The sequence below is a fragment of the Palaemon carinicauda genome, chromosome 4 (genome assembly GCF_036898095.1).
Source record: "Palaemon carinicauda isolate YSFRI2023 chromosome 4, ASM3689809v2, whole genome shotgun sequence".
In the NCBI taxonomy this organism is placed as follows: domain Eukaryota; kingdom Metazoa; phylum Arthropoda; class Malacostraca; order Decapoda; family Palaemonidae; genus Palaemon; species Palaemon carinicauda.
The window spans coordinates 34,483,177-34,505,676 of record NC_090728.1 but is presented as its reverse complement, the minus strand read 5'-3'; the positions used below and the strand labels follow the sequence as shown (position 1 = coordinate 34,505,676).

The 22,500-nt window shown below is 32.9% G+C and overlaps 1 protein-coding gene across 4 annotated transcripts in view; it reads left to right on the top strand.

Moving 5' to 3' along the window:
• The window catches only part of Np (Notopleural), a 92,377-nt gene that overhangs the window by 40,764 nt on the left and 29,113 nt on the right, over window positions 1–22,500 (top strand). Inside the window, exon 1 of one of the 4 annotated variants that reach the window (XM_068372154.1) lies at window positions 20,277–20,749. The exons of the other annotated variants lie outside the window; for them this stretch is intronic. The gene's annotated coding sequence lies outside the window, so the exon portion shown is untranslated. Of the gene's footprint in view, window positions 1–20,276; window positions 20,750–22,500 lie in introns of those variants that run through there. 4 annotated transcript variants of the gene reach the window in all.

Sequence of the window (22,500 nt, the reverse complement as noted above, 5' to 3'; positions counted from 1 at the left end):
TAGACTCCCACTTATGATCTTTATACCATACATCGTTTCTCTTATGATATTTTACTTTTTTTACCATTATATATATTTGATGAACTTACATATACTTTCTGCATGCTCCTTATTCACTATGTCTGCCAACTTTCTCAAACAATTCGATAAATAGTTTATCTGCTTCCTTCATGTTTCAAGTAGTTAATTGTATAGATACTTAGAGATTTTAGAACAATTATGCTTTTCTTGGTTGGTATCTTCGTTTTATATTATTATTGCTGAAAAATCAGGCACTATTAAGATTTGCAAAAAACTAAACAAATTGAACCGAGACCTAAACAGAAAAGAAGTCAAGCCCTATATATAACCAAATCTACTTTTAGGAAGAAAGTCTTTCATGAAATCTCATTTTCCTCGTAGGTTCCCACCAGAATATTGAACCACTTTTACTTGTGAAAACAAAATAAAATGTGCATTCATGATCATAATGAATTATGAAGCAAAATAGATTACACTGAAAGAAACCAGATAAGGGATAGGTATTGATACAGGAATTCATTGGTGTATAGTTTATCCACTCCCTATCATTGCTCAGATTTTACTTCATTATACTTTCTGTTAATGAGTAAGAACCACATGTTGAGAGAGAGAGAGAGAGAGAGAGAGAGAGAGAGAGAGAGAGAGAGAGAGAGAGAGAGAGAGAGAGAGAGAGGGGGGGGGGCGGGACTCATGTACTGTATATGTCATACATACAGACATATATGTAACAAATAAAATAGGAAGATTATATATATATGTATATATATATATATATATATATATATATATATATATATATATTATATATATTTGTCAAATATATATGAATATATATACAGTATATATATATATATATATATATATATATATATATATATATATATATATATATATATATGTATATATATATATATATATATATATATATATATATGTCAAATATATATGAATATATATACAGTATATATATATATATATATATATATATATATATATATATATATATTTATATATATATATATATATATATATTTGTCAAATATATATGAATATATATACAGTATATATATATATATATATATATATATATTTGTCAAATATATATGAATATATATACAGTATATATATATATATATATATATATATATATATATATATATATATATATATATTTATATATATATATATATATATATATATATATATATTTGTCAAATATATATGAATATATATACAGTATATATATATATATATATATATATATATATATATATATATATTTATATATATATATATATATATATATATATATATATATATATATTTATATATATATATAAATATGTATATATACAAATATATATATAAATATATATAAAATATATGCGAACAATTATAAATATACATATATTATATATATATATATATATATATATATAAATACAGTATATATATATATATATATATATATATATATTTATATATATATGCATATATATATATATATATATATATATATATATATATATGTGTGTGTGTGTATCTCAAGGGTTCATTTATTTTAAAAGATAAAATTTAAATTAATCTCATCTTCCTTGTTTTATCTGCGCCTGGTAATGGAGACATAACAAGAGACGGATATGCGTCTTTTTATTTAAAAACGAAAAATTAAAAGTGATAAAATTTATTCCACTATGAAGCTGTTACTCCTCGACAATAAAAAGACAGAAGTAAACAATTTTTTGGCAGTAGTATTAAGAAAATGTCTCCTGTAAAGTTCTAATTGTAGTATTTGATATTATAATTGTCGTTAGAGCCGAAATAAATCATTAATACTGCTCTGAAGACTTAGCCGATGTTCTTATGGGGAAAGTGGGTTCCAGTTCTTTATCTTTGAAACGTTATTAGGAAATTAACAGTATAAAATCTGTATGAATTAACAGGAGCAAAATAACGGAACGCTTTTAGACTAAATATTTGAGAAATTATATAGGTGCCCTTTGTCATGACCAATCAGACGGTCTCTTTTCAAGATTTGGTTTGCTATAAAAGCAGGTTTGAGAAAATAGGGTCATGTTGATAAATATTGTTAGTATTTGCTTCTTTTGAGTTAAATCTCAATCTATTGTCTTTCGTTTTTAAATATTGTTTCAAAACTGTGTTGATCTCAATGATATTTGAAGCGTGATGCCAAAAATAAACTAAACTAAATCTCTGCATCTATGTCAGGTACTTTTAATCCCTCTGAAAGTTTTTTTTTTTTTTTCAAATTTATGCTTCTTCTTCATCTAACACATTTTCAATAACTGAGATGCATTTTAGCAAGTGGTCTTTCCTAAGGACTTCTTTTTTTTCTATGTACTTATTCACCTTTGTTATTATTACCCAAGAATAATTAAAGAAGATATAAAATATATATTCACATAGATATAATGATAAAAGATGCAAGAAAAAGAGTAGAATACTGTGAATACTGGTGACGTATCGACTGTTAGCTCTTGTGGAGGTGAAATATAAATGTTTTGGAAGGCAGACGTTCAGGAAACGAAGAAAGTGTTGAAAATAGTTTTCCTTCTTCAAGGGATGCACAATTATAAAAAGACTTAGAGAGAGAAATGTGGTGATAACTTTGGTGTACATGTGGTGAAATGAAAGTCGAAAGAAAGACGGAAAGATGATTACGACAAAGATGTCATAAAAAAGACTTATCATCGGTGAAAGAACAACGCCTAAGATAGGTCTAGGTGTGGTACAAAAAGAGAGAGAGAGAGAGAGAGAGAGAGAGAGAGAGAGAGAGGGTAGATAATGTTTATGTGAAGTTCATGAGACATTCATGTACGGTTTAAAAGAGCTGGAGTGAGTCAAAGAATTTATGTACCTTATCGTTTTCTTAAAGTCATGAATGAAAGTTTCTTCTCTCTCTCTCTCTCTCTCTCTCTCTCTCTCTCTCTCAGTTGTACCACACCTAGGCCATAGTCAATTGACCTGTATTCAATTCTTACGACAGGATAAGGAAAGGAACGGTTTGGGGCTCTTCCTAAAAACATCCAGTATGACTCAGCGGACTCCGGCCACTATGCAATCCCCAAGATCTAGTATAGTTGGATGCTGCTTATCACAGAGAGAGAGAGAGAGAGAGAGAGAGAGAGAGACTCACACACACCGATATATATATATATATATATATATACATATATGTGTGTGTGGGAGTATACATAAATGAGAGAGAGAGAGAGGCTCACACAGATATCTATATATATATAATATATATATACTATATATATATATATTATATGTGTGTGTGTGTGTGTGTGCGTGCGTCGTGTGGGAGTATACATAAATGAGAGAGAGAGAGAGAGAGAGAGAGAGAGAGAGAGAGAGAGAGAACAAAAAAGACAGCAAATACACTAGTCAAAAGTGTACACAAACATTAATTATGAGGATCAGAAACCACAGGACCTGGACAAAGTAATCCCCACCTCACCAGCGTGAAAATTATTCACAACCCATGGAGCTCCTACCTCTGTATCTCCCTCTTAAGCTATAATCACACTCAATGGAAAACTGGTTTGACTGAAAGAAAACATCTATACTAATAAGAACATCCGCGCATGCGCAAAATGCACATTGCCGTTAAAAACTGAGACGAATTTCATAGCTTTAAGCTTAAGAACAGCACAGAACTTAAAAGAAGACATGGGAGTGACGTCAGAGGCTGGCGTGTGACCTTTGTACAGTTACCCAGCCGAGTTCCCGTTATGTTCTCTCTCTCTCTCTCTCTCTCTCATCTCTCTCTCTCTCGGCGAGTCTTAACTCCCGCCAGTCTGTTGTTCACAAAAAACTCTTTCCCTCACTCGTGATTTGTGCGTATATGTATGTGTTTGTGTGTGAGAGAGAGAGAGAGAGAGAGAGAGAGAGAGAGAGATAATGACTTACCGTACAGCGTTGTTCTCAGCATCTTAAAAAGGAATTTAGTGTTAATAGGTCAAGCGGAACAAGGCATTTCAACTTGCAGGTATCAATGTATGCAAATATTATTTCATGGTTTAAAGAACTTGCTGTGCTGTAGGAAAGCGAATGTGGAAGGCATATAGGCTATGCCTATATATACTGTATATATACGCCCACACACTTATACGCACATGCTCACATTAAGACATACACGCACATATAAATATATATATAGTATATATATATATTTATATATACATATAAATATATATAATATATTATATATATATTTATATATTTATATATACAGTATATATATATATATATATATGCATATATATATGTATATAATATATATGCCCACACACTCATACGCATATGCTCACATTAAGACATACACTCACACACACACACACACACATATATATATATATATATGTGTGTGTGTGTGTGTGTGTATTGTGTCTATATATATGTGTGTGTGCGTGTATATATATATATATATATATACATATATGTATGCATCTATACACGCATATACGAACACTCACATGCACATAAAATACACAAACATACACACTCACTCATATATACTGCATATATATTTATATATATATATATATATATATATGTGTGTGTGTGTGTGTGTGTGTGTGCGTATGTTTATGTATATGAAGTTAAAATTCCGGATACTGTATATTTTCACCAGAGTAGTTCATCCTCGATTTTATTGGTCAGTGTCAAGTGCTAAAAGGAGAACGGAAATGCTTCTCCAGAAAAGTAGTTTCCCTGTAGGACGGACGAGAGAAGAAGCGTCTCGGACCTCCAAGTAAGTAGGTCAGCCACGCGTACACACGCACACACACACACAATGACGCACACGTGTATACAGGTGGACTAAGCAGGTTATGGGGGCGTCGGATCTGCCCACCTTTTTGAGGCAACACACTTGATGGAGCCGACGGGAAAAAGAGTCGTCAGGTGGGATTTCAAAAGTGGATTTTGTTTTTTCTTTTTTTCTATTGGATTTCCCCATCAAATTGCTGTTGTATTTTGTTTGTTTGTGTGTGTGTGTGTCTTCTTATATGCGCCAATTAGTTTATGTATGATCTACTTTTTTTAAGAGTGAGTAATACAATCCCTTATATGATAATTATGTCAAATCTATAGAAAGTTGAAAAGAGGAAACAGATGTTGTCTAAAAAAGCTTTGGCTACAGTTTGATTTTCTAATAGAATTTCGTATCAAATTCCTATCTAATTTCATTACTTGTGTATCACAAATACCGCTATTATTATATGTCTTATCATATGCGCCGCTTAGTTTATCTTTTATATACTTTCTCTGATTGCGAGAATTACAATTCCCGAAATTGTAATCATGTCAAAATCCATAAAAACTGAAAAAAAGAAAACTGATGATGTTTAAAAACCGTAGCTGTAATGAACTCTTTAATGGAATTCTTTATTAAATTCATTTTATATTTTCTTGCGTGTGTGTCACAAGGAACGCAATTATTACACGTATTTATGTTCTTATATGCGTCGATTAGATTTGCTTTTATATACTATTTCTGAGATTGAAGATTACAATAACCAAAATAATGATTATGTCAAAATCCATAGAAACTGAAAAGAGAAAACAGATGATGTTTAAAAACTATAGCCGTAGTTTAATATTCAAGATGAGAAACCAAACATGTGCCCGTCATTTTCAGAAGTATAGACAAATGTATGAAAAAAAAAACTTCTCATCTGGGTCGCATAAACTCATTTCCAGATAAAGAAATTCCTAATTTTTAAAAAAAGATAATGATAATTTCCAGCACACTTTCCCCATTCGTGAATTATTGTCATTACAGCTGGAAATGAAACAACGAACGTTATAAGGAATAAATGGAGATGAGGATAACACTCACACACACATTAAAAAGGGTAAAAAAAAAATAATGAATGGTATGCGGAAGTCATTTATGAACGTTTGCGTGATGATGAACCGAAAGACCATTCGTAATGGTCCCTGGGGAAGGGAAGAATGTCTCACCCCACTGGAAGGGAAGTGATCCATTACTGTAATTTTTGAGATTCGGGAATTGTCGTCTATGGCAATTTTCGTTCTCACCTGAGAACGCTCCTTAGCAGTAGGATTCCGAACAATTTACCGCACGAAGGAGGCGGTGACACTAGGCGGCTGTTTAACCAACATCTCCGTTTAACATTTTTCGTTGGTTTTAATATTTTCTGGAAGACGGCTCGATTTTTAGCGGGAAGTTTACCGTGTGAAAAGACTTTTCAGCCTCCGGTTGGTTGGCCTGCTTAGAATAACTCATCGTGATTAAAAGAGAGAGAGAGAGAGAGAGAGAGAGAGAGAGAGAGAGAGAGAGAGAGACGTTTCAATTTTCAGCAGGAACTTTACCGTGTGAAAAGATTTTTGAACCTCCGTTGGGTGGACTGTTTAGAATAACTTATCGTTATTAAAAGGAAGAGAGAGAGAGAGAGAGAGAGAGAGAGAGAGAGAGAGAGAGAGAGAGAGAGAGAGAGAGAGAGACTAAAAAATCCTCTGTACAATTACTCACGACGTTTTCAGAGGAATGCGTGGTAAATAGAATGCAAGCAGCGTAAAATACCTTTTTTGACGTAGAAAAACTATAAATTGTGATAAGGAGGGAAGATTAAAAGTAGAAAGAGCTGACAGAAGAAAAATGTGAATGTTACTCGAAAATAGGGGATTCTTATGTATTTAACAAATACATTCCCACTTTCTCCAGTCTTCCTAATGAATTTTTTTGTTCTAATCATTGATGTAAGTTTAAAGTATCCAAATATTGGATGGTATCATTTCATCTTGGAACCATTGGAGAAAAGTCATTAAAATCACCCTGAAGTACTTACTTTGTTCGAATCTTATGGCGAAGCAAGGCTAGGGTCAAAGAACGTGTGTTATCTACTTGGACGAATTGTTAAACATTACAAAATTAGTGTATGAGAGAGAGAGAGAGAGAGAGAGAGAGAGAGAGAGAGAGGAGAGGAGAGAGAGAGAGAGAGAGAGGGTGATTAGAGACTTCTTACCTTTGCATTCCTTCCTAGAATATAGACCGTTATGAAGTCGAGATAAAAGAAAGAAAGATCAGTCAGGTTCTTGTGCTCCAGGGACAAGATCTAAGACACACAACACCCGTATAATCCATCAATCATTCATCAGTCTCAGCTGTCACTGCCTCGTTGGCTTGTTAATCACGGTCACGTAAGGCCTACTTAATTGAGAGGCTGGTCAATGACTTTTACATTTCCTCCCATTGATGGTGATGCTGGTGATGTTGCTGAGTCACAAGACAGAGTAATAGATGTTGAGATTATAAAAGATATAAAGGGAATGAGTAATTGAAATATATTTGCATAGATTAATAACGTTGCTATAACCAAACTTACTACAAAAATATGAAATTACCAGAAAAAAATTTATAATAACTGAACCTATTCTGATACACCTATCCATTATTTCCCATTGATTTTGACTAAAGGAAGGATTAATTTTGGTTTCTGGCAGTTTCCTGCAAAATAGTTATTTCAACCATTAAAGTGCTGATGATACTAAAACCAATGTCCAACTAATGGACTCATGGTATATTGAAACAATGAAATTAATATGTTTAATTGTTTTCTTCAAATCTAGAGTATTTACTTTTTTTTCTGTGGATGATGAAGCAAGGAATTCAGTGGCCCTCTGAAACTTTCGTTCCTAATAATAGCTCCATTGTTTTACTTATATCAAGGTTTCATCTTAAAAAATCCCCTAAGACATTCAATATTCCAGACAAGAACTTTCTATCGATTACCCCAAAAATATTCGTAATAAGGAAACTATTTCATATAACATCTTCGGATCCATATGCGATAAAAATCAATTTTACTCATGGATGTGTTTCCTTTGGTCCAGAAGACGAAATATATTTCACTTTTCAATATAAGTAACCATTGATATAAGTGGTGCTTTCAAATTTTTGTTTTTCCTTTTCCTTTGTCTAGATGTCTCACTGATTTTGTACCTCTATGTGAAACCTGTTTAAACTCAAAATCGGGAAATGTGACTGTTATTCGTTTTTTATATTGAATCACTTATGTTTTCATTTAATTGCCTTCATCTTGTTATAAGTATTTGCAAGGGTACTTATTAATGGTGAAGAGAGAAGACAAAAAGAGTTTATTCAGCTGTCATTGAAATACACTTGGTTCTTTTTGTGAGATGACAAAGAGAAAGTTGAATATCATTGGAGACGATCCCAAAATGTAAAGACTTAGAAGCTGAATACCAAAAAGAGATCTAAAGAAAGTAACCAGTTTTAGCATCGACATAAATGGACTTCCTGAATAAGAAAACTAGCACATTCTCTTTGAAATCTCCCAGAATTATCGTAGAGACTAATCATTCGGAGGATTGTTTCAATCCATGAAAACTTGTTCTAGCTTTTTATCGCGAATGACGTATGGAATTCAATCATTTAGAAAATAACGATTATAAATTCTACATTCGTCTCGGTGTGTGTTTCGTCACTCCTGAAGTTTCTACCCTGTTTACTCGAACAGGATTGCTTCTTCAAACGGTAGATTTAGTCTTCGTTTACTATGCCCATTTTAGACACATTTACTTAATAAACATATATACTATTACATGGGGTTAAAGTGTTACCCGACCCCATGTCCTGCTCCATATATGTTCAGGAGGCTAACTTTCGACAGATTATGCCTTTTGGTAGTTCTCCAAACAAGTACTAACCAGGATCCTGAGTTGCTTGACTTCACTGATCCACAAAAGCCAGTTTGCCCTCCTGGGACTTGTTCCCACGGGGTGGTGACCTTTTTTAGTTCTTCCCGAGTGTTTGATTTTTAACTACCTGTACCGTCACGCTTTATTGAAAGGTTTACGTGCCGATGAAGTGTATCATTCATTGTTTTGTTTTTATATTTATTTAAGTTTAATCCTCAGGCAAAAATCTCGTTGATGGGATGACTACTAGTGAACGGGTACTTCCCTTCTCAGCGAGGCTAAAATAGGGATAGAGTCAGCTCCCTCATCCCTAATATATATATATATATATATATATATATATATATATATATATATATATATATATATATATATATATATATATATACATATACTGTAAAATTATTGGGTGTATGAGCTTGCCTGCTTACACGAAGTTGATGCAAATATGAAATATCCCACAGAATTTAATAAAAAATAATTACTTGACTTTTGAGAGGTACTCAAGTTCAAAGATCTCACGTTTCAGAGCTTTCTTTTAAAACACTTCCTTTTATGAATTTTTTTTTCTGATTATTTGGTTTGATATTACCAACCATCGCCATTTACGGCTGGGAAAGTTACCTGTTATATGGAGAGAGAGAGAGAGAGAGAGAGAGAGAGAGAGAGAGAGAGAGAGAGAGAGAGAGAGAGAGAGAAAGGACGGGGGGTGAGAGAAAGCGTCATTCTTTCTACGAAATACAGTTACACCGGGGATCCAAAGAGCTCGTCGGGTCTCATATGATCCTTTTTAGAAGAAATTTCACAAGGTGCCAGTTTGATAATTAATATGCTTTCATTTTATCAAAAGAATACATCTAAATTTAGGTAATGCCCCTTATCCCCATATTCTTATCAAATTTTATTTACTTCGTTTTCATGTTGAATTTCTCCATGAATGAATGAATTATTCTTTTTTTGATGATAATGATTTCCCTGAGCTTCTCTTCGTACGGGAGTTTTTTGACAAGATGTCATTGCCCCCAAAATTAATGAATGGCAATTATCTGGCATCATTACATCCAAGGTCTATAGAGACCTTGATTACATCAGTGCTCATTGATGCCAATTAGAATATGCATAATAAACAAATAATAACTTATTATAAGAAATAAAAAACGAAAAAGCAAAGGAATAGATAACTTTACAAAGAAATATTTAAAATTCAATACATTTGATATGACGTAGTGTGATTCATGCGAGAAAACAGGAAAAGCCTTTGGTGTTCGTTCCATCTTCACCTGTGGTAAGCTGTGACTTTCGCCTGTGAGATGCCTGCAGCCTCCTTTTCCTTCTTTATCCGTCCAGGCCCGCATACCTTCGGGGAATATACTCTTTTTTGGCAGCACAACCAAACCCTCTTTATAGTGTCACCTCTACCCGCGAAGACGTACCCCAACATACCCGCTCCCCCTCCTCCTCGATCCCATGGGGCTCTATGCTACTTCTCTTTCTTTCTCCCTGCTGACCCAGTCCGCTCTCACTCCACTCACCAGTTTGCTCCTTAGGTACCGTTAACCCTGCTTCCGGCAGCCAAATTGTTCTGTGCTGCTGAGAATACTGTTGGAAATCCAGTCTGTGCTAGAGAAAATGGATTGGAAACTTTGACATTTATTCACAGGTTAATTAATAGGATATGGATGACTAACTAAAGTAATGCACAAAATTGCGTCAAGTTACTTGAACATATCTATTCTAGTAATGGTAATCTGGACAGATCGAATGAAAGAATGCATTTGTTTTCAAAGTATGCATTGCACGTGAAGAAAGGCAACATATTTTACCGTTACTCCAAATACTAGAAACACAGGTTTCGTGTAAAGTTCTGTGCACATACTTAAAAAGACAATATTTCTGAATGACAATAAATGGCAACTTAGTTTTTGCAATCGGGATATGTATCACGAATTACATCTATTCTTTGAATAAAATTGTGTGTGACATTATTTCTTAAAAAAAAAAAAAAAAAAAACAGATGACATCGGGAAAATGTTTCTGATGAGAGGAAAATGATCTTTGAAAAAGTTACTATATTATTACCCCTAAAAAAATACATGAAATTTGGTAATACCAAAGTTAACACATTGATTTCATTTGAAAATTTTCCATTATATATATATATATATATATATATATATATATATATATATATATATATATATATATATATATATATATATATAATTTTCTGTTTTCACTTCATTGTAAATCATTGATTATATTGGTTGGATTGTCTGACTCAAGAAAAAAAAAAATTCACCAGAAATTCATTTCTCTGATGTCGATGTAAATGTGTCGTCAACTACTGATAAAGTAAATAGCTGTCAACGATCGAAGATCTAAATCGCAGACTTAGTGAAGACAGCGCATTTTTTTGTTGTTGTATATGCTTTGTTGAACGGCTCTTCGAATCCACATATAACTGTATCTCGCTTTATGTCTTCTTCAGTGTGGTTCTCATGGGAAAGTTTTTATTTTTAGTAGAGGACCAGCTCTTTCTTTTACCTTTATTTATTTGGACTCGTCGTTTGCGTCGAGACAAGCATTCTATCATAATTCATGTAATGTAGAAGTTACAGATGGGAGAGGTATTATGTTTGATCTAACAATTCATACCATTAACTACCAATATGTGGAATTTTCCAAACCTGTCAGATGAACCATGACTTGGTACCACTAACGAGCTTATCTTAAAATATATTAAAAAGACAAACCAAGAACATCATTATTACATTCCAGGTGGCTTGTTTGGATCTAAATATATCCTTATCTTAACCTCAATTCATCACAGGAGAAAAAAATTCACCACCTTTGATAATACCCAAAAATTATTACTCTACAATTTGCAAAACAATCAAGTGAGGATTGCAATGATGATAAAAGTATATTGCTAATCGTTTTCTTCTGTTGTCTGAACATATGAGGTTACTTTTTGTTTACTGCACATTTCAAATAGAATAAAAACGGAAAACTGAAAATTATATCCGTTATTCAAAAAGTTGATTGCATCTAAGTGTATAATTCCTGGGGGATTATGGTTCAACAATAGATGATCAACAGTTAGCTGAATGGGCAATATAACTTCAGCGTCTAATTGATTAGTGACAGACTTTTGTACCCAAGGCAACGCCAGGGTTTGATGTCTCCCGAATATTCACAATGTCACCCGAGGAGAGAGAGGGTAGAGCTCTCTTCGCCCACAACAATGGTTATAGTAGCTCTCTCTCTCTCTCTCTCTCTCTCTCTCTCTCTCTCTCTCTCTCTCTCTCTCTCTCTCTCTCTCTCTCTCTCTCTATCTCTCTCTCTCTCCTTGCCCAACATTGGCTTTTCTGTTTTTTTTTCTATTCATAAGGATGACAATGTACTGTGCCTCCGAATAGTAATAACCTTTGTGATGAACATGCATACATACATACATCTAAGAAAATATTAGTATTAAAGTATCTACCCTAGTTTGATTATTAATGAACTAACGCCGGGAAAAAAATATTAACTTGAGACGTCTGCAATCTTTTTGACGGAAAATTACCTCAGCTTTATCAAGGAGTTAATCAAAACTTCTCTATTTTTAGGATTTACACTTTTTACGTATGTATGACTGCCATAGCAAATTGGTACGTGTTTCTATCTATCTATCTATTTACCTATCTATTTATCTATCTATCTACCACGGCAAAGGTAATTGGAATATGAATTGTCTTTTAACAAGATAAAAAATAAAAAAAATAGAATCCTTCTGCCAGTCTTGAATGTTAGTCTTCGATTGCTTAATGTTGTGTTTTGTATGGAAACCGTTACTCTCGCAATGGCAATTAATAGCAAAGTACTAATTATTACGGAGATCACTATGTTTTGTGTTCATGAGCTGGTCTATTCATGACCTAACGGATAAACCTTTGTCCATACACATATACTATATATATATATATATATATATATATATATATATATATATATATATATTTATGTATATATATATATATATATATATATATATATCTGTGTGTGTACATATATATATGTATATATATATAATATACTGTATATATATATATATATATATATATATATATATGTGTGTGTGTGTGTGGGTGTGTGTGTGTGTGAAATCCTCATTATCATCAGCTGATACTAGTTCATGGCACAACTAAGGCCTCAGACATGGCCTCCCACTCAGGTCTGTTTATGGTCTTTCTTTGCCAGTCTATACCAGAAACTTTTCTCAGTTCGTCAACCCATCTTTTTCTCCCCCTTCCCCTGCTTCTTTTGCAATATTTCTATCTATCTATCAATAATATAATATATATATATATATATATATATATATATATATATATATATATATATATATATATATATAAATGTGTATGTATGTGTGTTTGTATGTGCGTGTGTCAGTGTGTATACAGGTAAAATGACAGATGAATACATATACTGAGACATACATACATAGAAATAATTGGTAAAATATGATGCAGATAAACCGATAAACCAAAAAATAAATAAATAAAAAAAAAAGATACGCTTTATCATTAGCCTATGCAAGTTCAAGTCTGATCAATTCGAACTTTTGTTTGTCGGTTTGTCTGCATCATATTTCACTAAAGAAGTGAAAATCTGTAGAAAATGTCAATAAAATTATAATAATAAAAAAAAAGGAAAGAGTTTATGGGCACCTTAGTGCCCAGTCAAATGAACCAGCGGTGTCGTTTATTTCAAATGCTAAGAGAAAAGTGCTGTATGCCCACCGCCAGCAGACCTAACAACTGAGAACGGAGCCACATAACGGGGTGCATTCCGTGGTTGGCTCTTTCCTAATTCTTTGTTGTTTTTTTTCCGCAATACTTTGTTATGAGCGACCTCTCTTATTTACGGTTTCTTAACTATTCCTTTCTCAGACCTTCCGCTTTTATATTTCCTCATTCTTCTTAGTTTCTTGACCGCACATTACTCTTCATTCTTTCATACACGTTATTTCCTATTTTGTAAGATTTAATTTCTCTCAGGAAAGTGTACCATTGAACTTTTGAATACATTAAATAGCTCAGCCAGCCTTCGATGAGCTGGTGGTACTTAAAGTTTAGACGATCGTAGTAGTAGCCCCATTCAGGAAAGTACGATGAAGATAAAAACTATTGGTATAATTCTTAGTAAAATTTACCTAGCTGTTCCCATTCACTCGCAGAAGACACTCCAATGGAAATCCTTCCTGTATATATTTACCTTTTGTACTAACTTAGTCATTATGACATGTTCTAATCTCGATAACATCTGGAGTTTATAAACGAGGGAAATGAGTACGGAAACACGGGACATTTATGATGCTTATCGGGACGTCATTTGTCGCCGTAAAAGAAATAAAACTGATATCATATCTTTCATTTGTTCTATACTTCTGCTTGAATTTGAAACTTTCATGCGTTTAAAGAAAACAGAATATAAAGCAAAAGTGAAAAGGGCAATAAGTAATGCATACAATGAGGGTAGATAACTGTTTCTTTCTGGATAGTGTCTCTGTTTTATACAGTGGAAAGAAACAGAAACAAAGCGGAAGAGAGTTTATGAGCTACACTGGAAGACAATTTTCTGTATGGAGTAGGTGTGACATATCTGCCTACGAATAGATTAAAACGTTGAAGATCAAGCTAAAGTTACAATTGATAAGCGTCGCCCGTATTCTCTAACCTCCCAGGCTAACTTGGTGTAGGACGTCAATCTTTATCTTAAGCAAACTCTTTTTATCTCAGTTACTTTCCTTCAAAGTCCGACCCCCTTTGTGGAATTTCTGTAACACTGTTTTTAGTTCGGCTTTACGTTAATGTACAAAGTGTATTGCAAATCGTGTTGGTAACTTAGTAATAGATACTAATTTTACTTTGATGCTTTCTTGAGAACATTGAGCATCTGCGGTATTTCATTCTCTACTTAATATCTAAAAATGAATCTTGGTCTAACTGTAAAGAAAAAAATATTATGGTGTTTAATCATGTGAATTGCTTAGATCTGCAGTAAATTATAGTAAGTCAAATTTTTTTGTAAGATTAAGAAGTTACATTCATATGGTTTGAGAAACTTCTCTGCTACTCTAGAATACTAATTAAAGCAAAAATCATATTAATGGCTCTCTGGGTTTATTAGTTGGATTCGATGTAGTATTCTTGTTTCTACACTGCTTACGGGACTTTGGTGTGGGCCTGGTTTAAAGCTCTGGATGCAAATAATGCTGAAATGAATACATACTTGTCTGCCAGAAGTTGAAAACTATTTAATATCAACATTTAAAACCCAGTCTAAATGAAACTGACCAAGGCTCAAATTACTATACAAGTCAGGAAAAGAAAATGTGTGTGAGTAACCCCTCCTCGATTTGGAAAGTTAAAGGTCATGAAAGTTACAAGTGAACTGAAGATGGTCAGGGTATAGAAAGTGTGTAATGTGATTTGAGGAATCTGGGTTATAGATGTACAATGTACTGTAGTTTCTAATATTAGGAAAATTTCTTGCAAAGGGAAGTTCCCCGACGTGTCAACACTTGGAGCAGGAATTTGGTAAAGACTGCTATGTGAACCAAATATATGTATGTCTTAAGTGTATGTATTCATCTGTTATTTTACATGTATACACACTGGCACACACGCACACGCATACACACACACACATATATATGTATATATATATATATATATATATATATATATATATATATATATATATAGATAGATAGATAGATAGATAGATAGATAGATAGATAGATAGATATATTGCAATAAAAGCAGGGGAAGGGAGAGTATAAGATGGATTGACAAAGACTAGCAAAGAAGGACCATGAACAAACGTGAGTGGAAGGTCATGTCTGAGGACCTAAACCTGCAGTAGACTAGTAACGGCTGATGACGATGACGATTATGTATATATATATATATATATATATATATATATATATATATATACATATATATATATATATATATATGTGTGTGTATGTATATATATATATATATATATATATATATATATATATATATATATATATACAGTATATACATATATATACATATATATGTATATATATGAATATATATACATATATATATATATATATATATATATATATATATATATATATATATGTGTGTGTGTGTGTGTATATATATATATACATATATATATATATATATATATATATATATATATATATAAATATATATATAATTTATATATATATATATATATATATATAGAGAGAGAGAGAGAGAGAGAGGAGAGAGAGAGAGAGAGAGAGAGAGAGAGAGAGAGAGAGAGAGAGAGAGAGAGATGGGAAGTGTTGAGGATGCATGGTGTTCAAGACAACCTATTAAGATAATTTGGTGTCTTAAGATTTTAATGTATAGAAAAATAAGTCATGGCATAAATCTATCAACTGGTTGGCCATTTTTTACGTCTAAACAGTGACTCTTGCATGAAAATAAAAAACCATTACTTGAAAATCATAAGAATCTGCAGGAATTACATCGCACTTTTCACTTCTAAGTATAGCGTTATTCATCCCTAGTGCCTATGAAAATAAAGGTTCTGTCATTTTTTTTTTTTTTCGCAAAAAACAACTTTTGCGGGATTTTACTTCAGTTTTGAGTTCCAGCATCAACAAACGTCTTAATTCTGAAATATAGATGACTATCTTTATTCCCTGATTTTACTTATTTCCCACCTGGTTTTGCTGATGCATTTATCTAAATACGTTTGTTATGCTTTCCAATGTATATTTTTATACTTCTTTATGTTTTCCAATGTACATTTTTATACTTTGTAATGTTTTCCAACGTACATTTTTATACTTCTTTTATGTTTACCAATGTACATTTTTTATACTTTTTATATCCTCTTTTACTTATTTGCCATGAAATTTGACGGGAGCTTTCTTTTGAGAGTTGGTGTTTTTTATTCTTAATGATTAAGTGTACTGAAAAGAAATGGTATGTGGATTAGCCATTATATTTTCCCCAGAAAAAAAAAAAAAACTTCCTTTTTTATCTAAACCTGATATCAGAATGAGCTTGCACTATTTTATTACGTTACTGACATCGTTGCAAAACCTAATACAGTTTTTTGTCTCATGTTCTGGTGCCTTTAATCAAGAAGTGTAAGTCCGTGAGTCGGCAGATTCAGCATTTTAATGAGGTTTTCGGCATTTCCCTGTTGGTCACAGCCTTTTAACTTCCCGTGTTCACGCGTAGAGTGTCTTACTTTCTCTTCCTCTTCTTCTGTTGACAACTTTTCCGAGTGTTTAGAACCGTTTCCTTCTAAAGAGTTGCGGCTCTTTTCTTCTGTTCCTTCTCTATCCGCTTTTCTAATTGTTAAGATTCTTAGAAGAAGTTTCACCATAGGTCATCGGTACTGAGGTGGAATGAGGTGGACCCTTAAAAGGAAATTGCTATTGTAAATCAATGTCGTCCTCACTTTTTTCTAACCACAAGTTTCTATGACCCTCCAACTTTGCCGGATCACTGACCAAAAGGGATTCAGAACCAAAGTTCATCTATTGAATACATTGAGATCCATGCGATTATAGGTAGCGATAATAACAATAGCCCATTTGTGAGAAAATTCTCTCTCTCTCTCTCTCTCTCTCTCTCTCTCTCTCTCTCTCTCTCTCTCTCTCTCTCTCTCCAAAAAAAGAGAGAGAGAGAAAACAAAAATGTACAATGCACTCTCTTGGGTTAGAGTTCTATTGCTTGAGGGTACATTATTCTCTCCTCATTGTTTATATGTCAGATCTATTTTTACGATGTTACTTATCTTATGATATTCTATATTTTTATTCATTACTTTTTTATAGCTTATTTGCTTTATTTATTTCCTTATTTCCTTTCCTCACTGGGCTATTTTTCCTGTTGGAGCTCTCGGGCTTATAGCATTCAGCTTTTGCATGTAGGGTTGTACCTTAGCAAATAATAATAATAATAATAATGATAATAATAATAATAATAATAATAATAATAATAATAATAATAATAATAATAATAAATTTTAAAATCAAAGTTATATTTTATAAATTTATTCAGTCGCAAGAAAAATATAATCACATAAGTTAGAAAAAACAATATTAATTTTTCCGGTCTTTTGAATTTTAATTACCACTCATTCCTAATGTCTTTTACTGAAGTACAATTATGTTCCTCAAACAATAAGTAGAGCAGATATTTCTGAAGTTACCCTATTCATGAAATTAACGCATGGGTGTTTTTCAAACATTTCAAATCTGAGACCTACGTTGAATGTAGATATTATCTGAAGTTTGGCATCCCAGTAAATAAGATCTTAATTCAACCAAAAAAGAGGCTTTTTTGTGACTCACTTAGCGAATTAAAATACAAATTGGATGTCAAACTAGAATAAATAGAATTTTATAGATGAATATATATATATATATATATATATATATATATATATATATATATATGTATATATATATATACATATATATATATATACATATATATAAATATATATATATATATATATATATATATATATATATATATATATATAGGTATCTATGTATATATATATATATATATATATATATATATATATATATATATATATATATATATATATATATATATATATATATGTATATATATATATATATATATATATATATATATATATATATATTATGAGTTTTGGTGGCCTGTTGGTAACATCCTTGCCTGGTGATTGCCAGACTGAGGTTCGAGTCCCGCTCAAGTTCGATTGTTTCTTGTATTGTCTGCAACCTCACCATCCTTGTGAGCTAAGGATGGGGGATTTGGGGGAATCTATAGGTCTTTCTGCTGAATCATCAGCAACCATTTCCTGGCCTTACCTGATCCCAGCTTGGATGGAGAGGGGCTTTGGCACTGATTGTATGTATATATGGTCAGTCTCTAGGGCATTGTCCTGTTTGATTGGATAATTTCACTGTCACTTGCCTCTGCCATTCATGAGTGGCCTTTAAACCTTTAAAACATAGCAATACGGAGTAGAGTTTATCAGGAAAATAGGCAGGAAAACCTTATGAAAATTCTTATCGGATGAACATAGAAATGTCTATAATTAACTAAATCAGGCTCATTTTGCAATTATAATTACAATTTACATTTAGATTATAAATTTTGTAATTCTCTACCTTATAATCGTAAGTTTTCTTATATTTTTTATTCATAAGTATGAATGTATCATAATAAGTAAAAGGATACGAAAATCACTACATAATTCCATCTATAAATAACCGCTCTCGTTAGTATTTGTCATTACACATTGAAGTTAAAAACACTTGGTCAAAAATTCCAGAGAAAACCTGGCAACTTTGAAAATGGCGTTACTAAAATGTTCTGAAAATAACCTTGAAATTCATTGCTGAAGGTGGAACCCATGACCGTGAAAACTTCCTTTAGTGCTAGGAAATCCGTAATTAACATCAGTGTTGTATACAAGGTATATTCTTATTCCAAGGTATCGGATTTAATATAATATGACCTAATTTTCTCCTCTACTTAAGCTTATTGACCTTGAGGATAAAGAAAACTCGATTTGGGGTTTATTTGTTTATTTTTTTTTTATCAAACAACAATCGACAAAACGAATAATGCATGTTATGGTGCTTAGCCTCTGATTAAAAAGCATCTATGTAATTGACTAAACATACCTTAGTATGGTTGACTTGGTTTGCATTACATTGTTCATTGTAAGTCAGTGCTAAGTACAATAGTTGCTTTCAGTGAAAAACTGTGACCTATTTCAGGGCCTGTTTTTATACATTTTCGACCATTAAGCTTAACTATTCCTTGTCAAAAACAGGTTTTTTCCGCCATTTATGATACTGGTATACAGTATATTTTCTGGTTTCCAGTTTTCAAAAGGAAATATTTCTTTTTAGTAATAAGTGCATTGGTATTGACTACGAGCCATTTAGAAGAACTCAAATGTAATTAACAAAAAAAGAAGTATGTATAACATGGCATTTTAATTAATCGTATTGCAACACACAAGGAAGTAGGTCGATATGTGACAGAAAATGCCGTAGTGAAGTGAAGAAAGGAGAGAAGCGCTGGAATACCTATCTTCTTTGTTAATCCCAGCAGCCTCGGGTGTTTCTCAGCCCATAACCCCAAGCCATCGACTGCCTCTCGTAAGCCAATTCGTTCTAATGATTCCAAAGTGATTCGTTGGATGAAGAGATTATTCACTAAATAAGTTCCCAGTCACAATGAAGAGATGCTTCTCGTTTTAAATCAACGGGAGTGATCCGGGATTACGAAATAATTGAAAAGACGAAAACACTTAAGGTACCGAAAGCCACTCCGAGCAAGAAAACAAACAGACAAGGTTCAGCATCCCTAGGCGATCGTACTTGAGTGAAACATTCTGAGGAAAACGTCGAACAGGTGAGTTGGACGAAGCCGGTCCTCTTGTTGAGGACTTGAGCCTGGCCTCCTAGTCTAATCTGGCCCGGCCCGAGTCCCAGACAGTTCGAGCTGAGTAGCCGTACGGTTAACAGCTTCCAGGTCCAGCTTTGATTGTGTGTCTACTACTCGCCAGGCATCTCTGTGCTTCATCATTTCTTCTCTGTACATTTTTTGAAAGTATTTTTTCTTTTGAAAACCAAACATTTGCAGTGATTTATATCGGTGGTAAATTTTGCTTGAATTCTGTGAAAATACATTGTATATTTACACCATAACAGTGAATGGAGAGAAAGTGATTCTTGTTTATCTGTTCTGGTTAGAAATTAATGTTTTAAGTGTTTTCTTTAGTATCGTAAAAATATGATCCTAATGCAGTAAATCAAACACTCTCTAATACAGATTTACTCAAGCAACTGGAAATATATGATCACATGCAATAAAGCGAAATATCAAGAATATTATTCTTGCATTATCTTGCAAGAGATCTGTGTGGAGTTTACAGACAACCGTAAGAGAAGAAAAAAAGGTGAGAATGTTTGCATTTGCCCCAGTATCGCAACTGGTTTAGCCTGTGGAACTTAACATGCTCGTCTCTCTCTCTCTCTCTCTCTCTCTCTCTCTCTCTCTCTCTCTCTCTCTCTCTCTCTCTCTTTTATTCTGGTATGGCATGACCTTAAAACCTAGTTTGAAGCGCTGCTGATATCAATCTTCCTCTTCTTCTTCTTTGTCTGCATCTTTTCCCACTTTTATGCCGGTAAATTCTTCACCTGACCCAATTATATCTTTTACTGTTTGATGATATGATTGTGTTGTGTATCTGATCTAATATTGATGACATTGCTTTTATTAATAATTCTATACAACCATATGATGACATACACTAATTGTGTTTTAGAAACTACATCTAACAATAGTAAAATATCAAACAAATCAAACAATGATACGATATAATTTCTATTTGTAATTGGGTATAGCATTAAAACTATGTCACATTCCCAATTCCGTTTTCTTTCGCTAATCTTCATTGGTTTGTCATATTTTCCATAAAAGAAACACGGTCACTCTTTTGCATTACTCTTTTTTTTCCTGTGATTGTATGTCGCAATTATATATTACCAATTTTATGTATGCATGTTTATTTTTTTTTTCAAATATAAACGCTATCACCATTACCAGTAAACATGCTGGAATTGTGGTTTTCAGACGCCTTTTCACGTACTTCTTCACACGATCTCTATTTTAGGTTTTCCCACAAAAAAAAAAAAATCTGGTTTTGAAGTAAGTACATTATGCCAGTGTCAGAATCCTAAATAAATCGGTAAAAACGATATCAAAACTTTCTGAAACACAGCCCGCCCAAAACACGTCACCAAGAAAACGAAAACAGGAACAGAATTAAGGTTCCCCATCTAACCTGACCTTGACCACCGTGTCTATAATGCTAAACCCAGTCAGACTGTCAGAAATATGTCATAACTTAAAAGTCTCAGACTAACCTAATCTACGTTATTATATCCTTACGTAGCAGTTGGGGTCACTGCCCCCTGTTGCTCTCCTTAACCTTAGTGTCTTGTCTATTGTGTGGGGCTGTTTGGTCATGGCTCTGGGTCATTAACGGACAGTTCTTAAGGCTGTGTGGCAACTCGTTGAATTATATGTGTATATAACTTAGTGGTTTGCCATAAAAAAAAAAGAAAACTTGCACTAAAGTATAGGGATGATCTTGGGGTCTTTTGACAGATTAAGGTATTGGCACAAATATTTTGTACATATACCAGGCATCTTGATCCACGCCTTTGCGTCTCTTTACATATACGTGATATTTTGAGTGTAGAATTTTCCATTTTCTGAGGAGGCAAAATCAATGGAGTGATTGATTGTAAGGTGTCTGTGCCCAATTAAATGCAAGTCACGGTGAGCAGCCCACAAACCAGAATAAATAACTGATTATGGCATAATGTAAAGAATATTATGCTGAATAATCAGCAGTAGCGTATATCTCTTAAAAGATTGTACGACAGAAAGTCTACCAGGGGAAACAATGATGAGGAGTTTACTAGTACGTTCCATGCCCTCAAATAACCACACCAGCTTCAAAATTCGATCTTATCGGTATTTTCGTCTCGTCACCAGTGTCTCATCAATCTCTTCCTTAATGCGAGGGCTGACAAATCTTCTGTCACATCGGAGCAGAAATGGCTCCAATCCACAAAGGATTTTAATGTTAATCCGAGGTTATCAACTTCAGTCCGATGATCATAGTTGTGATTGAGAA